We start from the raw sequence: 14005 nt of genomic DNA on the forward strand, positions 1-14005 counted from the left end.
CCAGCTGAATAGGCAGTAAGCCCGGCCCGCCTACATGACTGGAAGCTTTTAAAATATGCCCTTTAAATCCTGTAATTCTAGTTCCTGCAATATAACAATGGTTATAATTAAGTTGTATATCCTAAAATTAAAAAGAAACAAACACTAAAATGTTATCAACTTACAAATAGTTAAATGCATTTTTTAAGAATATTTAATACTCTGGGGAAATATTCTTTTTTTAAAAAAATTTTTTATAGAAGTCTAGTTGATTTACAATGTTGTATTAATTTTTAATTTCAGGTGCACAGCAAAATGATTCAGTTACACATATACATATATACACTCTTTCAGATTCTTTTCCATTATAGTTTATTATAAGATTTTGAATATACTTCCCTGTGTTATACAATAGGTCCTTGTCTTTTGTTTTATGTATAGTACTGTGTCTGTTAATCTCAAACTACTAATGCTCTTGACTGAATGTAAAATGAAAAAAGTGGGATCTTACAGGATGATTGAAAATTTGACAACAAAACCTTATATATGGGGGGAGGGCATAGCTCAGTGGTAGAGCTCATGCTTAATATGCATGAGGTCCTGGGTTCAATCCCTAGTCCCTCCATTAAAACAAAAACTAAAAAATAAACTTAATTACCCCCCAAAAAAGAAAAAAGAAAACCCCATATATATGGCATTTTAAAAGCTGAGAGGAAGAAGGTGGCATTTCAATTGCCACCCCTTCCTTTTCTTTAAGGAAAAAAAGAATTTCTTCCATTCTGCTATAATGTAATAACAGCACACTAAAACTTAAGTTCAGTTAACATGGAAGAATTCGTGGAATTCTATATAATGTGTATTAAGGTTAGTTAAGGTGGGCGGGACTGGATGTAGTGGTGGGAAGTGAAGGAGAGAAACAAGAGGGGAGGGAAAGCTGGAGTAGCGTGTTGAGGACAGGAAAAGACAGACCTAGAAACTAAGGCAGAATGAGCAAATTAAATCAATTCATGGGGCACTGTTTCACATCCTCCCTTCCCCACCTCTCTCTCGCTCACACACACAAGCACACATACACACACACACACTCCAGGCTATTGTTTCAGAAGGTCCTCTTACAGAAACCAACAGAGAAGTCAGCTCTCTGAACTGTGTCTGAACACAGAGGCTCCTGCAGAGAAAGTACTAAAGTGAAAGGAACTATGTGCACATCAAACCCTTGTTAGAGCAGCAGGTGCAGAAGCACGCTCGCTGGAGTTTACAAAAGACATCAGAGATGCTCATGAGTTGTGGTGGGAAAACAAATCTCGTTGCAAACGGCTCAACGCCCTTCGGTGGAAATCGCCAATAAACATGGCGCACGTGCTCCCACCTCCGGGAGGCGGGGACTCAGGCTCAGGCTACTGAATTATTTATTAGAGTCCTAATTGAAAACAATGAAACCAGTTTTAAAAAATTAAAAGGGCAGACTGGGGAGTCAGCAAGGGCGGACTGAAAGAAAAGAACAGGCTGTTATTTACAAGGGACACATGCACACAGGCGCAGACCTGCAATGCGATCAGAGAGGCAGCGGACCAGCAAATTAAGCAAATACCTTTCGCAAAGATCAAAAACAGGAGTGACTGACGCCGGGAGGCCCGGGTACTAGGCACTAAGCAAGCTATCCTGGCTTCTCTTAATGCAGAACCTGTTCCGTGGAGAGAGCTTTGAAATGCTGGGTCAGCCGAGGTCTCTCCTCTCTCCAGCTGAGACGCACACTTTGTGTTGCCCAGGTTTGAGAACTCTTTATTGGTTTAAAACCCTCCAAGGAGTCTCCTTTAAGTCATAGGGGATGTCCCAGAGTTGGAATCAGGAAAGTGTCACGAACACAGGAGATTTAGCACTCGGTGTCTGGAAAATAAAGCAGGGTTCCTTGGCCCAGGATGAGAGAAGGAGATCAAGTTAACAGCTTAGCGACTCAGCTATCCATGAAGAGAACCCAAGAAGCCACCCGACACCCGTGAGTGCCCCGCGGGGTGTGCATTTAAGGAACCTCGGGGCCTTTGATTCTTGGGCGTGCACTCCTTTCAATAAGTCAGAGCGACCCCACGCTCCGAGGTGGCTGCAAATCATGGAACGAAAAGTTCCGAGGACTTTGCGCATGGATCTGTGAGCTGGCTAATGGCAGGATGCACAGGAGAAACGTACCTTCCCTACCCTCCTTCCTGATTCCTTTAACTCGGAAAAGTGGCCTCAGCCCCAGTGCGGCGACACTGTTGTGACACTCTCCAAGACAGATATTGGGCGGGATTGTAAGTGACAAGGGGATGTAGACCACGCCCCATAAAATGGCGAAAACTTTGACGGACATGCAAGGTGGAGCTGTACTGCCTCTCGGAGCCGTGAGCTGGTTACTGCAGCCACGAGATCCCAACGACAGGACAGGGCACGAAACTGCACATTCTCGGGAGCCAGTGCATGGCAGGAAATCCATAAACAAGAAGGCAGGGAAATAGATTTGACAGCTTGCTGCTGCCACAGCTTCCTTAGCAAAGATCAGATCTGGATCGGGTTTATTTAAAAAGAGACATCCTGGGTCTACCCAAGATGTTTGTCCTCATTGTATTTCATCTGAGGGCAGAAGCAGGAAAGAAGTCACTGAGGGGTAAACCCTGCTTAAAGCAGGAGACGTTCCTTGCAGAGCAAGTTTGTACACCGGATGCTGAAAATGGACCGAGAAAAAACTAGCACATCATTGACAGCACGTCCTTCGCAGGGGCTTCAGCTGTGTTTTCTGCAAAACAGACCATCTTTGTCAGCAGAGCTTTGAATGCTCACTCGGAGAGCGAGGTCAGAGAGCAGAAGGCGGAACTGGCCGTCACACTCCAATTCCTTAGAAAAGGGACACGTGGATCCTTTCCCAGGAGCCCTCCCGTCAGTTCTGCTAAACGGAACAGTAAACCGTGTGGCTTAAAATGTGTAGAACACATATTCCTAAATTAAAGTGGTTTACAGAAAAAAATCTGAGATTGCTCCTAAGATATATCTGTGTCAGGGCTGCTTGGGCCAGCTGGTCAGTGGAGTCACCCTGGGAGTCTGGGACTAGTGAATCTGAATCTCTGAAAATCGTTGTTGCAAAGCCTTCCAGGTAAGAAACAGTGGTTTAGGAAACAAACTGTGGTTACCAGGGGGAGAGGAGGGGAGGGCTACACTAGGAGTTTGGGATTAACAGAGACACATTACTACATAAAAAATAGATAAACAAGGGCCTACTGTATAGCACAGGGAACTGTATTCAATTTCTTGTAATGAGCCATAATGGAAAAGAAACTGATAAAACATATATGTATATATATAAAACTGAATCACTTTGCTGTACACCTGAAACTAACATTATATACTGACTACACTTCAATAAAAAATAAGAATTAAAAAAAAGAAAGGGAGGGAAAAAAAAGAAATAGTGGTGTAGCAAACATTGCTTTTCTAACTTTAATGGGCATACGACTCACCCGGGGAGCCCATGAAAGTGGAGTTTAATTCCAACAAAAGTCTGGGGAGGCTGAGAGCCTGCATTTCTAACGCGCTTCAGGGGACAGGGATGCTTTTGCTCCAGGGCTGAACGAGGGTCCCGAGAGCCACCTCTTTAATTATGGGGATTGGACAAAGAATTCTCATCAATACGGTACAAACAAAGCCAGTGATAAACCTTCGCCTCATTTTGGTCAAAAAAACTTTTCTTTTCTTTGGAGGGAGGAGGATAGGGGTAAGCAATCAGATCAGATGAGCAGAAATCAGAATAATGTTCAATTTTGGTTACACTTTTCAGGAAACATTACTTCAACCAATGAATCAGTAAACAAAAATATCCCTACAGTGGAATATGATTTGCCCATAAAAAGGGACAAAGTCCTGCTCATAGCGAAAAAAAAGAAATGCGACAATGAATATATATATGTTCATGTATAACTGAAAAATTGTGCTCTACACTGGAATTTGACACAACATTGTAAAATGACTATAACTCAATAAAAAAATGTTTTTTAAAAAAAGGGACGAAGTCCTGACACATATTACAGGGATAAATCTGAAAAATATCATGCTACCTGAAAGAAGTCAGTCACAGAAGACCAAGTATTAAATATTCTATTTATATGAAATGTCCAGAATTGGCATATTTATAGAGACAGAAAGCAAATTAGTGGTTGCTTAGGGCTGGAGGGATTGCGGGGGTGGGGAAGGGAGCTAGCTAAAAGGCATGGGGTTTCTTTAGGAGGTCATGTAAATATTTTTAAATTGGCTAAAAAACCCATTGAATTATACACTTTAAATGATTGAGTTTTATGATGTGTGAATATCTCAAAAAGCTGTTAAAAAATTATTGAATGATCTTTGCAGTGCATATAAGCAGCCAAACATAAAGAACATACATTTTAATGTGTTATACATGCAATATACCTTATGTTCTTCATATGCTATCTTTACATATTATGCATATGATGTGCAGAATGTGTCATGTAGAGATTATGTAAAAACCTGTAGGAGCAGGTCTATTAAAAAAACTATAAAAAGGCAAACAACCCAATAGGAAAATAGAAGATGTGCACAGACAATCCACAAAAAGGAAACCAGAAGGGTCAATATACACACAGAAAGAGGCTGGCGGGGGTTGGGGTACAGCTCAGTGGCACAGCATGTGCTTAGCATGCACGAGGTCCAGGGTTCAGTCCACAGTACTGCCATAAGTAAATAAATAAACCTAACTACCCTCCCCCAAAATACAAACAAAAGGTCTAAACATAAGGGTATCACTAAAAAAAAAAAAAAAAAAAAAAAAAGGAAAGAGGCTCAACCTCCTTGGAAATCAGGGAAATAAACATTAAAACATCAACCAGATACCAATTCAGACCCACCAGACTGGCAAAAGAACTGTGAAAATTAGTGCATGCTGTGCTAAATGTGGAGAAATGAGAATTCCCATGTATTGCTGGTGAGAAAGTAGACTGTTCCAAAATCTTTGGAAAGCAATTTAGCAGTATTTGAGTAAATTTGAAGAGTGTATCTCCCATGACTTGCTGCTTTTGCATATGAGAAAGTCCCGCCCATGTACACAGGAGGCATGCACAGGGATCTCCTCCCATTATTTTCCTTATTAGAGAAAAACTTCAACAACTTATATGCCATCAATAGGGAAACGGATAACTATCTTGAGGTTTATACATATAATAGAAAGTTACCATTTAAAAATAAACAAATTCGAGTGACAGTATGTAATAAAATATTTAAAATATGATTTATATTATCTCCCAGAAATGAGACTAAAGAGTGCAAAAGTACAGGAGAATATAAAAAGAATAAAATAATGCCATTTGCAGCAACATGGGTGGACCTGGAGAATATCATTCTAAGTGAAGTAAGCCAGAAAGAGAAGAAAAATAGTGTATGATATCACTTACATGTGGAATCTAAAAAATTAGACAAATGAACTTATTTACAAAACAGAAACAGACTAAAAGCCATAGAAGGGGGAGCGTATAGCTCAAGTGCTAGAGCACGTGCCTAACAAGCACAAGGTACTTGGTTCAATCCCTGGTACCTCCTCTAAAAATAAATAAGCCTAATTACCTCCCCCCTCAAAACAAACAGACTAAAAGACACAGAAAACAAACTTATGGTCACTGGGAGGGGAGTCGGGGGAAGGGGTAAATTCAAGATTAGCAGTTACACACTACTATATATAAAACAGATAAACAACAAGGTCCTACTGTACAGCACAGGGAACTATATTCAATATCTTGTAGTAACCTGTAATGAAAAAGAATATGAAAAGGAACATATGTATGTATATGTATGACTGAAACATGATGCTGTACACCAGAAACTGATGTAACATTGTAAACTGACTATACTTCAATTAAAATAAAAGAGGATAAAGCCAAGTTGGCAAATATGTACGTGGCTTGGACATGGCACCCCATCACTTCTGCCATGTTGCATTGGCCAAGCAAGTCATAGTCCAAGCCCCGACTGTGGGACCTGGAAAACAGACTGGGTCTGTGAAGTCTCATGGCCAAGGTGGGTTCAGGGAGGGCTGAGGGACTGGGGCCATGATGGAAATCTCCCGCATCGCCATGACTTTGTGTCATGTCACCAACACCTTTGCAAGACAGGAACCAGCTGAATCAGAGTGTCCCCTAGATGTCAGCTCTGGGCCGTCAAGGGGACACACTGAAGGATCAGCACAACCTTTGGCTCAGGGAGGTAGTTTAGTGGGGAGGGTGCCCGTGCACAGAAGGATCAGTAACATTCAACTTGAAGAGAGACTTGATCTTACACCTGGAAGGAAAGGCAGGACATACTGGTCAGTGGAGAAAAGGATGCTCTGGGAAGGCGAGGGGCCTTGAGGGAAGGCTGGTGGTAGCCATGCCTCTGTGCCTTTGTGAATGTGGATTGATGTCACCTGCCTGCAAGTGAGCAAGCTATGGGTAAGTACAGGGCAGAGTAGCCTGTGAATGAATGTTGGCAGACTCTAGAAGCTTAGCTCTCACCCTGATGACCTCCACACGTCACTCACTCTCTTAGCCTCTCACTCAACTAGGCCCTCTGCCAGCGCAGGGCCTCGGAACACACCTCCCTCCCCTTTTTAGTCTTACTGTGCCCTGATATATGCTTCAAACGTCACCTCCTCAGGGAGGCCCTCCCTGACTTCCCAGGCTACATCAGTGCCCTGGTGACAAGCTTCCCTGAGCGCACGATATGCCCTTGATTAAGTGCAGTGGTGGCCCCTTATCTGTGGTTTCACTTTCTGCAATTTCAGTTACCTGAGGTCAACTGTGGTATGAAAATATTAAATGGAGAATTCCAGAAATAAATAATTCCTAAGTTGTAAACGGCGTGTCATTCTGAGTAGTGTCGTGAAATCTCGCATGTCCTGCCCTGTCCTGCCCCAGATGTGCATCACCCCTTTGTCCAGCGTTGCCTGCCCCTTAGTCACTTAGCAGCCATCTAGGTTACCAGGTGGACTGTTGAGGTATCGCAGGGCTTGCATTCAAGTGGCCCTTATATTACTTAATCGTGGCCCCAAAGCGCAAGAGTAGGTATGCTGGCAATTCAGAGATGCCAGAGAGAAGCTGTAACGTGCTTCCTTTAAGTGAAAAGGTAAAAGTTCTCAACTTCACAAGGACAGAAAAAAAAAAAAATCATTGCTAAGATCGACGGTCAAAACGAATATTCCATCTGTGAAGTTAAAAAAAAAGGAAGGAGAAATGTTAGTTTTGCTGTCCCACCTCAACTGCAAAAGTTACAACCAGGGTGTGCTAAGTGCTTAGTCAAGATGGAAAAGGGATTAAATATGTACAATAAGATTTTGAGAGAGGCCACAATCACATAACTTTTATTATAGGATATTGTTATAATTGTTCTGTTTTATTATTGGTTATTATCTTTAATCTCTTACTGTGCCTAACTTTACATTAACTTTATTATCAGTGTGTAGGTATAGGAAAAAACATATATAGGGTTCTATCTGCTGTTTCAGGCATCCACTGGGGATCTCGGTACATATCCCCCGCAGATCTGTTGAATCAGTGATGCTGGTTGAATAACCCTTGTGCCGTGCTGCCCTCCAGTGATTACTCTCGGTATTTGCGATAATTGAATTTAAACTGACTCCCAGTGGCTTTCACGCTTTTGGTGCCTGTGGGATGAGATAAGAATGGGGCCCACCAGGTATATGAAAAGGTGCTCAACATCACTAATCGTCAGGGAAATGCAAATCAAAAGTACAAAAAGACACCACCTCACACCTGTCAGAATGGTTGTCACCAAAAAGAGAAGCAGTAACAAGTGCTGGTGAGGATGCGGGGAGAGGGGAGCCCTCGAACACCGTTGGTGGGATGTGAACTGGTGCAGCCTGGAGGAAACCAGCACAGAGGTTCCTCAAGAAATTAGAAATAACCTGGAGAATGTCATTCTAAGTGAAGTAAGCCAGAGAGAGAAAGAAAAATACCACATGATATCACTTACATGTGGAGTCTAAAAAAAAAAAAAAAGAGAGACTAACTTATTTACAAAACAGAAACAGACAGACTCACAGACATGGAGAACACACTTATGGTTACCAGAGGGGGAAGGGGCTGAGAAGGGATAAATTGGGAGATCGAGATTTGCAGATACTAATATATAAAAAATAGGTAAACAACAAGTTTATACTCCATAGCACCTATAGTCACTATCTTGTAGTAACTTATGGTGAAAAAGAATATGAGAACAAATGTATGTATATGTTCCTATGTGACTGAAGTATTATGCAGTACACCAGAGACTGACACAGCATTGTAAACTGACTGTACTTCAATAAAAGCATATTTAAAAAAAAAGAAATTAGAAATAGAGCTACCATATGATCCAGCAATTCAAATTCTGGGTATATATCCAAAGAAAATGAAATCAGTATCTCAAAGAGATGTCTGTACTCCCATGTTTATAGTAGCATAATCCACAATACCCAAGATAATGGAAGCAACCTGGGGCTCCGCCAATGGATGAAGGGATGAAGATGTGGTATACATACAACTGAATATTATTCAGCCATAAAAAAAGGAAATATGGATGAACCTGAAGGACATCATGCCAAGGGAAATAAGCTAAACAGAAAGACAAATACTGTATGGCCTTACTTATATGTGGAATCCAGAAAACCTGAACTCATAAAAGCAGACAGTAGAACGGTGGGTGCCAGGGGCTGGTGGGTGGGGTGGGGAAGTGGGGAGATGTTGGCCAAAGGGTACAAATGTCCAGTTATAAGACAAATACATTCTGAGGATTTAATGTAGAGCATGGTGACAGTAGTTAATAATACCATGCTGTGTAGGTGAGACAGATGCTAAGGGAACAGACCTTAAGTTTTCTCACCATCACCACCACCACAAAAAGGCAACCACGTGAGGTGATGCATAAGCCTGATTTTTTTCTTTTTTTTGGTTTCTTTATGTTTGCTTGCTTGCTTGTTTGTTTGTTTAACAGAGGTACTGGGGATTGAACCCAGGACCTCGTGCATGCTAAGCATGGGCTCTACCACTGAGCTGTACCCTCCCCCCGAATCAGCCTGATTGGAGTAATAATTTCACAATGTATACATCCATTTAAAAATCACGTTTACACTTTAAATATATAGAATATTTTCTTTGTCAGTTATACCTCGGTAAAGCCAGAAAGAAAACGAGAGCGGGGCCTTGAGTGAGTAAAGCCTGAGGAATGTGGTGTAAGCTTTAGAAATTCCTCGAAGCAATGAAACGTGGACAATGTACCCTCAACCCCTCAGTCCTATCCGTTTAGCAGGTACTGGGTCCTGGGCCCCCTCCCCTCCCTTCCCGGCCTCACAGACCTCCCTTAGCACACGCCGACCTCACAGCGGCCCCACCCAAACATCTCTGAGCTCATCCCCTGTAACCTGTGATCCACGCTGTTCTCTTGCCGCCTGAATGTCTCCCAACAAAAGGCTCCAAGCAATTCAAACCAAGTATGGATTTGTCTTTCCCTCCCCAGTTCCTGGATGTGTTCAGGGCACTGTGAGGAGCAAATTATACGTGTGTTTTGACTCAAGGAAACTGACACCATCTACAGACAAGAAAAGCGAAGCCTTGAGAGGTGAAGTCACTCGCCCAAAGCCCCACAGGGCTAGAATGTGAATCCCCATCTGACTCCAGAGTCTTGATACTTGGCTGTGTACTCGATTCAAGGGGCCAGAAGCTTTTAGAACTTAGAGATTTCTCTTTAAGAAAAAGAATCCAAATTAAGAAAACAAAGTTAGGTACAGGGCTATAGAAAGGACTTGTTATACAAACGAGTTGTGGCTTAAATTTCACTCGCTTCCTGATAAAATGGCCTCTAAATGGAAATGACACGATCTCCAAGGGTAATGAACAGGTAAACCAGGGGAAGATTAGGATGTGGAGATATTTTTTCCACCCTCCTTGTTGAAACCTAAAAAAAAATTTTTTTTTTAATTTTTAAAAAAGTGAAAGGTGGGGGGAAGTAATTAGGTTTATTTGTTTGTTTATTTTTAGAGGAGGTACTGGGGACTGAACCCAGGACCTCATGCATGCTGAATGTGTATTCTACCACTTGAGCTATACCTTCCCCTCTGAAACTTCTTTAAAGCATGGAAGGTTCATCCATCCTTTCTAGAGGTATTTCCCCCAATATGTTCCTGGAGTCTTTCCTGAGAACAAGCAGCAGGGAGCAGGTATTTTTGCTTTTCCCAGAATGTCAGTGTCAGAATGAGAGGGAGAAGACAGGCATTTGACAAAGTCAGACGTAAGTGGGAGTCCAACATCCAGGAAGAGCAAGAAATTCAGAAGCACAACAAACCAGTCACATGTCCCAGTGGACGCAGGCCATAGTCAAAGCAAAATTGCTGTATGCAAAGGCTAGTGGTTGGTTTTGAGTTACAAAGTCAAAAACGAAACCTAGACACTGGACCCTAGCCCAGCACAAACTCAGCTTAGCTTGTAAATAAGTGGCTCTCTCAACACTTCACACGCCCCCCCAAAAAAAAAAAATCACAGAACAATGAAGCTATTTTTTGCAAGCTGCCAACTGCCTTCAGCAAAGTCGTTCCCAAACAGTGACCTCTAGTGGACAGGAGGGTCATCGTTTGCTGGAACGGGGAATTTCCTGACACAGGCATTTTAATCCATTTCAGCCTGTTTCTTTACGAGAGCCTTCTGGGGTTTTGCTCAAACAGTGAATTTGTGGTGTTTAAAAATTTTTATTAATGTTTCTTTTTTCAACATTCTTTGTAAACATCTCACTTCAGTTACACGACATATTCTATGCCTAAATAAGCTTTCAGCACCCCATTACAAGTGTTAGTAAGAAGGCTGCTTTAACACAATTGTAGTTTTGATTAACAAAATTTTACTTTTTATAGTGAATCTGGTATGAGAGACTTCTAAATCCTGGATAAAGACAGTTTATCAAGAGAGCAATACATTTTGAATTGCGCATTTCTTGGATTTTTTGGTTCAATTTAGATCTCTGATTATAAAGGAATCCCTAATAGAGGTTATAGAAGTAATTAGGAAAAGAAAATGAGGTCAGAAGCGTAAGTTGCCACCATCCTTTTGAAGGTTAATTTGGCAGTGTCTGTTAAAATATTAAACACATAGCTTTTTGCCAGCCACTCCACTTCTAGGACTTTATCCCCTAGATTTACTTATATAAGTGAGCAGAGAGACACGTAGGATGTTTACTGCCACAATTATTGTAATTAGAGAAAACAATCTAAGTATTTGTCTGTAATAAATTATGGAAGTCATGTAAAGCATGCAGATATTTAAAGGATATGGGAGTTCTGTATTTTTTAATATTAATATTATAAAAGAAAGTTTTAGAACAGTATTGTTTTAAAATCTAATAGGTGTATGTACACAGTATATGTATGCAACTTTGCAGGAAGAATTGTTTTTCTGACGTGGAGGTCATTAGGTTTCTTCATTGATTTCTGCCTGAAGGAGGTACTAGGGATTGAACCCAGGACCTCCTGGGTGCTAAGCAAGTGCTCTACCACTTGAGCTATATATCCTTCCCCCTGAAAGAACTGTTAGGAGTGGATTGCACCTTCCACCCTTCCAATCACTGATTTTGCTTAACTCTGAATAGCCATTACTCAAAGAAGGAAGCACAGCCTTAAAGGAACACAAACTCTGAAGGCAAACTGCCTGAGTTCAAATCCTGATTTTTATCAGCTACAATCGCTGTGAGTTAGGCAAGTTCTTTAACATCTTTGTGCCTTAGTTTTCGCATCTGTATATGGGATGATACATTTTGAGGATTAAATAAATTCATATATACGAAGCACCAGAGTAGTGCTAAAAGTGCTTTTACTGTTATTTTAACTTAAAATTTTAAAAAGTAGGTGTTGATATAATCAGGGAAATTGGGCGGACGTGAGATTTTTTGGTACTACCTCTGCAACTTCCTGTGAATCTACGATTATTTCAAAATAAAAAGGTTAAAAAAAAAAAACGATACGAAAGATGGTCAAGACAATGTTAACCGAAAAAAGCAGGATGTACGTAGTAAGCTCTATCTTGCGCAGAAAAAACAGGGAAGGGAGTAAATATGTATCTGCTTTTGTAAAACCGAATTCTAGAAGAGCATGTTAGAAACTAGTCATAGTAGCTACTTGGGAAATGGGCTTTATTTTTGAACCAAGTGACTGGGACCCACTGAAAATTTTTAAAATAAGAGCAATAACAAAAAAGTCACAAATAGCACTTCTATCATATCATAAAAGCATTGCCATTTGCAGCCAGTTGAGTCACACCAACCTGACAAGTTACAGGATACATTAAGTTCAGCGATGAGGGACTTTGTTCCAAAGTCTCTATTTTACTCACAATGTGTGAAGTTCAGAGATGTTTCATTCCTTAGTTTTTGAAGGGAACCTGAAGAGTCACTCTTGGCTTCAGCTAGACATGATTTTTAGAGTTGACAACTGGCATGTAGACTTATCTAAGTCTAGTGACATTTTTAATTAAAAGCCTTTTGGAAGGACGACATCTTAAGGACACTCTAGTATAAATACTGGATCTTGATGGCGTTACATCTGGAGGAGGGACAATTACATCCACAAAGTCTGGACTTAGCTAGTTAGTCCTGGGAGGAGAGGAACAGACAAGCTCCCAAGTGTCCTCACTCACATCCCAGCACGGGCTCCTCTGTCCAGACAAGGGGTGCCCTGATAGATAGCAGGATGCTGTAGTGACCAATGCACAAAGTCTCCCAAATCTCTTGGTATTTCTGTAAGTTCCATCTCCTCAAAGGTCTTTTTAGCAATGTCTTAGGGTAAGGTATGCTAGCTGCTGTAATAAACAACACTGAAATCTCAGTGGTGTAATAATGACTGAATGATTACCTATCACCTATCACAGTCTAGTGTGGACTGAGGGTGAGGGGTATGTCTCCACATAGTCATGGAGGAATCCAGGCTTTCAAGATCCAACACACAGCTTCCAGGGCAGCCTGGAAATTGAGATCCAATCGGCACACAGGAAAAAAAGAGTGAAGATTCAAACAGACCATAACCCAAGGAAGTGGCATTTTTTTGCTTCCCAATGTCATTGGCCAGAATTTAATCACCTAACTGCAGGGGAGGCTGGGAAATGTAGTTGAAGGTGTGTATCTCAGGAAAAAAAATTAAACAATTGAGTGATTGTATCATTGTCTCTGCCGCAAGCAGCTATTAGTACTGTATTTTTCTCTAATAGTTAAGATTCCCTGCTTTTCATAGACCTTTACACTAAGCTTTGCCATAGAGTGCATGAACATCGTTCCCACTTACCAAAGAGGAAGATAAACTTCAAATAGGACTTAGCTGACATGACTAAACGGATACTAAAATGATGAAGCAGGGTCTAGAACACGTCTTGCCGCAAGTAAACAAAGGTAACACAGCTCACTTCAGTATTCAAATCAATCAGACCTGAGTCTATTAGTAGATCCCTTATAACTTTCCCATATGATTTATTTCCTCAAAAAAAAAAAAAAAAAAAAAAAAAAGAGAAGTTCACCACTGACTTAGTCTATATGCAGCCATAAAGTTATAAAGAGAATGTACTAAAATTTTAATGGAAATATATTTTGGAGAATAACAAAACTGAAGGCATACAATTCATTTTGGACAAACTTCAGACTATTTTTTCAGAAATTGCTTCTTCCCCTTCCTTCTTCTGGAACTCCTATCAGATGTATGTTGAAACTTACCACATCCTCTACTTACCTCTTAAATTCTCAGATATTTTCTTTGCTACTTTCTATTAATATCTTCAGATCTATTTCCAATTTGCTAATTCCATCTCCAGTACTGTCAAATCTCTTTCATCTGTCCAATGATGTCATTTCAATTACATTCATTCTGAGACATTCTAATAGGTTTGTTTTTGAGTATGCTTGGTTGTTATTTTTCTTCATCATAATTTGTCCTTAATACAGTAATCCGCCGTTTAGGTCTCTATTTTTAAAATTACCTTTCAAAGCATCTATC

The 14005-nt window shown here is 40.8% G+C and overlaps 1 non-coding gene across 1 annotated transcript; it reads left to right on the forward strand.

Annotated features, from left to right (window-relative positions):
• The first annotated feature begins 531 nt into the window (after positions 1–531).
• On the forward strand, positions 532–604 carry TRNAI-AAU (transfer RNA isoleucine (anticodon AAU)). The gene has a single exon. It is a non-coding gene; the product is annotated as a tRNA-Ile (tRNA).
• The last annotated feature ends 13401 nt before the right edge of the window (positions 605–14005 follow it).

Source organism: Camelus dromedarius, chromosome 17 (genome assembly GCF_036321535.1).
Source record: "Camelus dromedarius isolate mCamDro1 chromosome 17, mCamDro1.pat, whole genome shotgun sequence".
Classification (NCBI taxonomy): Eukaryota; Metazoa; Chordata; class Mammalia; order Artiodactyla; family Camelidae; genus Camelus; species Camelus dromedarius.